Source organism: Tachyglossus aculeatus, chromosome X2 (assembly GCF_015852505.1).
Source record: "Tachyglossus aculeatus isolate mTacAcu1 chromosome X2, mTacAcu1.pri, whole genome shotgun sequence".
NCBI lineage: Eukaryota > Metazoa > Chordata > Mammalia > Monotremata > Tachyglossidae > Tachyglossus > Tachyglossus aculeatus.
The window spans coordinates 19,801,898-19,810,128 of record NC_052100.1 but is presented as its reverse complement, the minus strand read 5'-3'; the positions used below and the strand labels follow the sequence as shown (position 1 = coordinate 19,810,128).

At 47.0% G+C, this 8,231-nt stretch overlaps 1 non-coding gene across 1 annotated transcript; it reads right to left on the bottom strand.

The window, feature by feature from the left end:
• Window positions 1–4,231: 4,231 nt before the first annotated feature.
• LOC119949761 lies at window positions 4,232–4,369 on the bottom strand. Its single transcript, XR_005457298.1, has one exon. It is a non-coding gene; the product is annotated as a small nucleolar RNA SNORA7 (small nucleolar RNA).
• Between the last annotated feature and the right edge of the window lie 3,862 nt (window positions 4,370–8,231).

Sequence of the window (8,231 nt, the reverse complement as noted above, 5' to 3'; positions counted from 1 at the left end):
TTTTCTACAAAAAAGTTCAGGACTTGTCACCTTGCTCCTCAAAAAATTCCATTGGTTGCCCATCCACCACCGTATCAAACAAAAACTCCTCACCACTGACTTTAAAGCACTCCATCACCTTTCCCCTTCCTACCTCACCTTGCTTCTCTCCTTCTATTCATTCTTTCATTCAGTCATATTTCATTCAATCATATTTATTGAGCGCTTACTGTGTGCAGAGCACCGTACTAAGCGCTTGGGAAGTACAAGTTGGCAACATATAGAGACGGTCCCTACCCAACAGCGGGCTCACAGTCTAGAAGGGGGAGACAACAAAACAAAACATGTGGACAGGTGTCAAGTCATCAGAATAAATAGAAATAAAGCTAGATGCACATCATTAACAAAATAAATAGAATAGTAAATATGTACAAGTAAAATAGAGTAATAAATCTGTACAAATATATATACAGGGGCTGTGGGGAGGGGAAGGAGGTAGGGCGGGGGGGATGGGGAGGAGGAGAGGAAAAAGGGGGCTCAGTCTGGGAAAGCCTCCTGTAGGAGGTGAGCTCTCCGTAGGGTTTTGAAGGGAGGAAGAGAGCTAGCTTGGCAGATGTGTGGAGGGAGGGCATTCCAGGCAAGGGGGAGGACGTGGGCCAGGGATTGTCAGCGGGACAGGCGAGAACGAGGTACAGTGAGGAGCATTTACTGTGTGCAGAGCACTGAACTAAGTGCTTGGGAGAGTACAACACTACAATATACCGACACATTCCTACAACCCAACCTGCACACTTCACTCCTCTAGTGCTAACCTTCTCACTGTGCCTCGATCTCCCCTGTCTCACCGCTGACCTCCTTCCTCAAATCTGACAATTACCCCCCCCCCCCGCTTCAAAGCCTTAATGAAGGCACATCTCCTCCAAGAGGCCTCCCCAGACTAAGCCCCACTTTTCCTCATCTCCCACTCCCTTCTGCTTTGCCCTAACTTGCTCCCTTTTCTCTTCCCTCCTCCCAGCCCCACAGCACTTATGTACATATCTGTAACTTTATTTACTTGTATTGATGTCTGTCTCCCCTCCTCTAGACTGTGAGCTCGTTGTGAGCAATGTTTATTGCTGTATTCTACTTTTCCAAGCATTTAGTACAGTGCTCTGCACACAGTAAGCACTCATTAAATATGATTGAATGAATGAATGAGTAGATACAATATGACAGAGTTGGTAGACACGTTCCCTGCCTACAAGAAGCTTACAGTCTAGAGGGGTGACAGACACTGAAATAAATTATACTTATGTACTTAAGTGGTGTGGGGCAAAACTCCTGGATCCTGAACTGAACTCTTCCTCTGGATGCTCAGGTCAAGTTCCCTGCCTATGGGAGTAGAGAAGGCAAGGTAGCGGGGGAACGGGATGGGCAGGACAGTTTAGCTGAAACAAGAAAGATACAGGACCTCAGAGAGTAGCTCTGGATTACAAGTGATTAGAGAAGCAGCATGGCTCCGTGGAAAGAGCCCGGGCTTGGGAGCCAGAGATCATGGGTTCTAATCCCGGCTCTGCCACTTGTCAGCTGTGTGACTTTGGGCAAGTCACTTCACTTCTCTGTGCCTCAGTTCCCTCATCTGTAAAATGGCGATGAAGACTGTGAGCCCCACGTGGGACAACCTGATCACCTTGTATCCCCCCAGTGCTTAGAACAGTGCTTTGCACATAGTAAGCGCTTAACAAATGCCATCATTATTATTATTAAGTATCCTCTTGGCCAAAGCAATGCTGTTTTGTCTCACTGGAATCCAAGTCTCTTCTGCAGGGAACCTCTGAGTTGGGCTCATTTGAATCATTTGTCTGTCAAATTCCTCTCTTTCTGGGTGCTATCCCACCTCGGGTGTCAAACAGATATTGATTTGTGTTTAGCCTTGAACTAATTGACTCAGTGACTCACCTGCCTTGGAGGAGAAGTGATTGTGCAGAAAATCCTCTCTGACACTGACAGAGGCCAACCCTTCCTTTAGCAAGGTTCACTGAGGTGCCTTTGGATACTGTAGATGACAATTTCCGGGTGATGCTGTTAAAGCATTTGCTGTTTGCCTCTGGACACTTAATGTGAAGTCCTTAATGTCTTTCACAATCATTGCACTTGGGTGGAATTTTCACACTGAAAGTGTCAAAAGCACATTAAACTCAGCCCCCTCGGGATTAAGCGAAGGGCTCCGAGACATGGAGTGGGGCTGTAGCAAAGGTTGTAATCAGTCCTCACTCCTAATTTACCTTGTCAGCCTTTAGACCTACCCCCTTGGGTCTATCACCCCCTTTGGGATATCACATTGTATCACCTGAGCTTAATGCCCCCTTACTGGCACCCTAAATGTCTGGAGACTCTATGCTACCCAATTCCCATTTCTCTGTCCAAAATGGTACCTTATTCATTATGACAGTGGGTGGGTAGGCCTGGTGTGAGAATTCCTGGGGTCAATGGGGAGAGGGGTTGGATGGGTTGGGGGGCTCAGGACCAGAAGGCTCTTTGTGGGCAGAGAATGTGCCCGTTATATTGTTGCATTGTACTCTCCCAAGGGTTTAGTACAGTGCTCTGCACACAGTAAGCACTCAATAAATACGACTGACTGACAGCTGCAAGGAAGAAGGGTGATGTGGCGGAGCTAGGAGTTACACCCTGTCAATCATCAATCGATCATATTTGTTGAGCATTTACTGTGTGCAGAACATTGTACTAAGCACTTGGGAAAGAACAATACAACAGAATTAGCAGACACATTCCCTGTTCCATGCTATATGCTTTGGACTTTGGCAACTGCTGTCCCTGCAAGACACCCTCTCTAGGATAAGCCCACCAGAACTTGCTTGGGCTTGGGGACCAGTTAACCTGGACTTGAAAGCTCTGAGTTGGCTTCCAGGTTGCCTAAAAAACACCACCCTGAGTTTCTCACCAGCCTTGCGTTCCAAGAGCCTGTAATCCTTTAATGGGTCCTATCTCACTTGTTCTTCAGTTGGCCCACGGGGAAAGCAAGGAGCAGAGATTCTATTTCCTATGTGCCAGGTACCAGGCAAGGCCCAGAATGAAGAACTGATTTGTTCAACTCTCCGCGGTTTAATCTGCAGATGAATCACGATTAGATCGCAGGTCTCAGGTCTTGCAGTCCTCAGGGCTTTGTCTTTGAGTTTGTACCTGTTTGGGTTACACTGTGTTGAGAAGCGAGGGATCCTTGGTGAGGAGGGAGTTCTGAAGGGCCAGGGGATGGTACAGTGGGTCTCAGAGAGGTAGGAAGACCCATGGGTCTCCACCTCCCACATGACCATTTGGATGCCTCAGTTACCTCATCTGTAAAATGGGCATTAAGACTGTGAGCCCTATGTGGGACAGGGACTATGTCCAACACAATTTGCTTTTATCTACCCCAGTGCTTAGTACAGTGCCTGGCACATAGTAAATACTTAACAAATACCCCAATTATTATCTATTGTACTCTCCCAAGGGCTTAACACAGTGCTCCACACACAGTAAGCACTTAGTGAATACCATTAACTGAACTGATGGCCTAGCCTGTGGTCTCTGATGCAATGCAGGACTCCTAGCTTCTGTCCCCAGCTCTGCCCTTCACTAGTTGTGACCTCAGCCCTGACCCTCAGTCTCTCAGTGTCTGACCTCCTCTCCCGGCCCCTTCCCTCTCCACCAAAGTCAAGTAGCCACCCCATCAATCAATCAATTATTGGGCACTTACTGTATGCAGAGTTTTCATTCATTCAGTCATATTTATTGAGCACTTACTGTGTGCAGAGCACTGTACTAAGCGCTTGGGAAGTACAAGTCGGCAACATATAGAGACGGTCCCTACCCAACAATGGGCTCACAGTCTAGAAGGGGGAGACAGACAACAAAACCAAACATGTAGACAGGTGTCAAAACTGTTAGAATAAATAGAGCACTGTACTAAGCACTTGGGAGAGTACAGTACAACAGAGTTGGTAGACCTGTACCCTGCCTGCAACGAGCTTACAGTTTAGAGTAGGTCTTGTCTTGTCTTATGCCATCGAGTCATCTCCGACCCATAGCGACGCCATGGACACATCTCTCCCAGAATGCTCCACCTCCAACTGCAATTGTTCTGTTAGTGGGTCCATAGAGTTTTCTTGGGAAAAATCTGGAAGTGGTTTACCATTGCCTCCTTCCACGCGGTAAACTTGAGTCTCCACCCTCGACTCTCTCCCATGCTGCTGCTGCCCAGCACAGGTGAGTTTTGACTTGACGCAGAGTGCCTTCCACTCGGTAGCCACTGCCCAAGCTAGGAATGGAATGGGTAGGCCTCTGCTTGACTCTCCCTCCCATAGTCGAGACTGATAGAGTTCTGGAAACTCTCCAAGTGCGACCCTGAAAGGGGCCTAGAGGAGGAGGTAGACATTACTATAAATCATTTATAGGAATGACCCGGAGACTGGATTTGAAGAATCCCTTCTAGCCCGGGTATTGCGGGTATTGCCAGGTGGTGGGATGGGAGGACTGCGGCCTGGCAATAAACTTTATTTTCTGAAGGAGAAAGGCAGAGGCTTGTCATTCCGAAAGTATGAAAAGGCTGACCCCACCCTCGATTGGAGGTAGTGCTGTCCACCCTGCCACTTGTCAGGGTCTCTGAATACCCAGGTATGTATCAGGACTGGTTCCTGTTGACCCACTCGGGAACCCCACCCTTTCTCTGAATCCCTTCAGATATTTGTCACTAGAATTTCAGGCAACACAGGCAAAAAGAGGTACTTATACAGTAAGAGGAGGGGCAAGCCCCAATTTCTCCCATCCCTTCCAGCCCCTCTTAGCAAAGCCCACCTCCATTGAACATTCCTGGGCCATAATGTCACGCAGCATGTTAGGCCTCAGGGGAGTCAGTAGTGAATGTTTTGAAATGTTATTTGTTAAGCACTTACTATGTTCTAAGCGCCGGGCTAGATCCATATTAATCAGGTTGGATAGAGTCCCTGTCCCACATGGGGCTCAAAGTCTAAGTAGGAGAGAGAATAGGTATTGAATCCCCATTTTGCAGTCGAAGATACTGAAGCACAGAGAAGTTGAATGACTTGACAAAGGTCACATAGCAGGAAAATAGTGGAGCCAGGATTGGGGTGGCGGGGGGGCGAGGAAGAGTCCTCCATCTCTCAGGTCCATGCAGCTTGGCTCAGTGGAAAGAGCATGGGCTTTGGAGTCAGAGGTCATGGGTTGGTTCAAATCCCGGCTCTGCCAATTGTCAGCTGTGTGACTTTGGGCAAGTCACTTCACATCTCTGGGCCTCAGTTACCTCATCTGTAAAATGGGGATTAAGAGTGTGAGCCCCCCGTGGGACAACCTGATCACCTTGTAACCTCCCCAGTGCTTAGAACAGTGCTTTGCACATAGTAAGTGCTTAATAAATGCCATCATCATTAGGCCATGTTGCATCCCATCTGAAGACTTCTCATCTACAGTGAGTCCATCCACAGACTCATATTTCAGGGTTGGAAGCAGCATGGCTTAGTGGGAAAAGTCCAGACCCGGGAGTCAGAGGATCTGGGTTCTAATCCCAGCTCTGCCACTTGCCTGCTGTGTGACTTTGGCCAAGTCACTTAACTTCTCTGTGCCTCAGTTTTCTCATCTGCAAAATGAGGATTCAATACCTCTTCTTCCTTCCTACTTAGACCGTGAGCCCCAAGTGGGACAGGGACTGTGTTCAAACTGATTAATTTGTATCTATCCTGTGGCTTAGAATAGTACTTGACCCATAGTAAGCATTTAAATATTATTATTATTCCCCAAATCAAAGGCAAGTTATTTTACAGAAATCTCACCCTAGTTCCTGGGGCTTTCAGCGAAACTTTCAATCACAACAGACAGGGGTGCTCAGAGAAAACCACAAACAGAAAGCAACCATATTTGAGAATTCCTCTTAAACGACTCAGAATGCCCATCCTGTTGCATCTCTCCCACTGAGGCTGGGTCTGATATGGAAGGAGAACCCAAACTTTTCACTTCCCAGTGATAGATCTATGAGACCAAAGTGAGCCTCAGAGACACCTGGGAAGAAGCATAAATCATCATGTAGTTAGGGGTGGGGATTTCTCAATATTCCAGGGACTGGTCCACCCTTCTCACAGATCTCCTAGTCTGAATCTTACTCTGTGGTGGCCCTGACTGGGCCCAGAAGGGACTGGATGAATCATGGTGCCATAGTGAACCCACAGGGACTTTATCCTCTAGTCAGAAACATGTTGAGCCAATGTGGTGGTGGAACAAATGTGGTGAAGTTGACCTGCTCCTGAGGAAGGGCAAGAGGGCAGAGAATAACCCGGTGCATTTCTGTAAGCTCGCACTTCTGGCCCTGCTGGGAGACTTAGGGTCAGAGAGTTTAGAAATGGGGAAACATTGATTTTTTTTTTGGCCCTATGAAATTTGTACTTGATGCATTATGCCATTAGGGTTTCATGTTTGATTGGAGAGTTTCAGTAGTCCTAATAGTAACAGGAATAATGGTATTTATTGAGCATCTCCTGAGTGCAATGGCCTGTGCTATAATAAATATGACTGATTGATTCATGCATTCAATTGTATTTATTAAGTGCTTACTGTGTGCCGAGCACTGTATTAAGTGCTTGGGAAAGTACAATGCAACAATAAACAGTGTCATTCCCTACCCACAATGAGCTTGCAGTCTAGAGGGAGTGAGACAGACATCAACACAAATCAATACAAATTATAGATATATACATAAGCCCTGTGGAGCTGGGGGTGGGGAGGTGTGGGGAAGGGCAAAAGGAGCAAGTCAGGGCAATGCAGAGGGAGTGGGAGATGAGGAAAAGTGGGGCTTAGTCTGGGAAGGCCTCTTGGAGGAGATGTGCCGTCAATAAAGCTTTGAAGGGAGAGAGAGTAATTGTCAGATTTGAGGAGGGGGGACGTTCCAGGCCAGAGGCAGGGCATGGGCTAGGGGTCAGTGGTGAGACAGGCGAGATCAGGGACAGTGAGAAGATTAGCACTAGAGGAGCAAAGTATACAGGTTGGGATGTAGAAGGAGAGAAGTGAGGTGAGGTAGGAAGGGGCAAGGTGATGGAACGCTTTGAGTGAGGAGTTTTTGCTTGATTCGTAGGTTGACAGTCAGCCACTGGAGATTTTTGAGGAATGGAGTAACATGCCCAGAGCGTTTCTGTACAAAGATAATCCAGGCAGCAGAGTGAAGTATAGACTGAAGTGGGGAGAGACAGGAAGATGGGAGATCAGAGAGGAGGCTGATGCAGTAATCAAGACAGGATAGGATGAGAGATTGAACCAGCAAGGTAGCAGTTTGGATGGAGAGGAAAGAACGGATCTTGGAGATTGAATGAATGAATGAATGAATGAATCAATCAATCAATAACATGTGTTACACGCTCACTTTATGCAGAGCGCCGTAGCAAGTGCTTGGGGGAGTAGAACACGATACAGTTGGTAGACACCATCCCTGGGCTCAAGGAATTTACAGTCATTCATTCATTCATTCGATTGCATTTATCAATTTAATTTATCAAGTGCTTACTGTGTGCAGAGCACTGTACTAAGCACTTGGAAAACTTATGAGAAGCAGCGTGGCTCAGTGGAAAGAGCACGGGCTTTGGAGTCAGAGGTCATGGGTTCAAATCCCGGCTCTGCCACTTGTCAGCTCTGTGACTTTGGGCAAGTCACTTAACCTCTCTGGGCCTCAGTTACCTCATATGTAAAATGGGGATTAAGACTGTGAGTCCCACGTGGGACAACCTGTTCACCCTGTAACCTCCCCAGCGTTTAGAATAGTGCTTTGCACATAGTAAGCACTTAATAAATGCTATTATTATTAATTAATTCATTCAATCATATTTATTGAGCACTTACTGTGTGCAAATCACTATACTAACCGCTTGGGAGAGAACAGTATAAGAACAAACACATTTCTGCCCACAAAGAGCTCACAGTCTAGAGGGGGAGACAGACTTTAATATAAATAAATGAATAAATAAATAAATTACAGATCGGTGCTGTGGAGATGGGAGGGAGGATGAATGAAGGAACAAGTAAGAGTGACATGGAAGGGAATGGGAGAAGAGGCGAGGAGGGCTTAGGGAAGGCTTCTTGGAGGAGATGTGCCTTCAATAAGGTTTTGAAGTGGGGGAGTGCAGTTATCTGTCTGATATGAGGAGGGAGGGCATTCCAGGCAAGAGGTAGGATTTGGGCAAGAGCTCAGCAGTGAGATAGATGAGATCGAGGTACAGTGA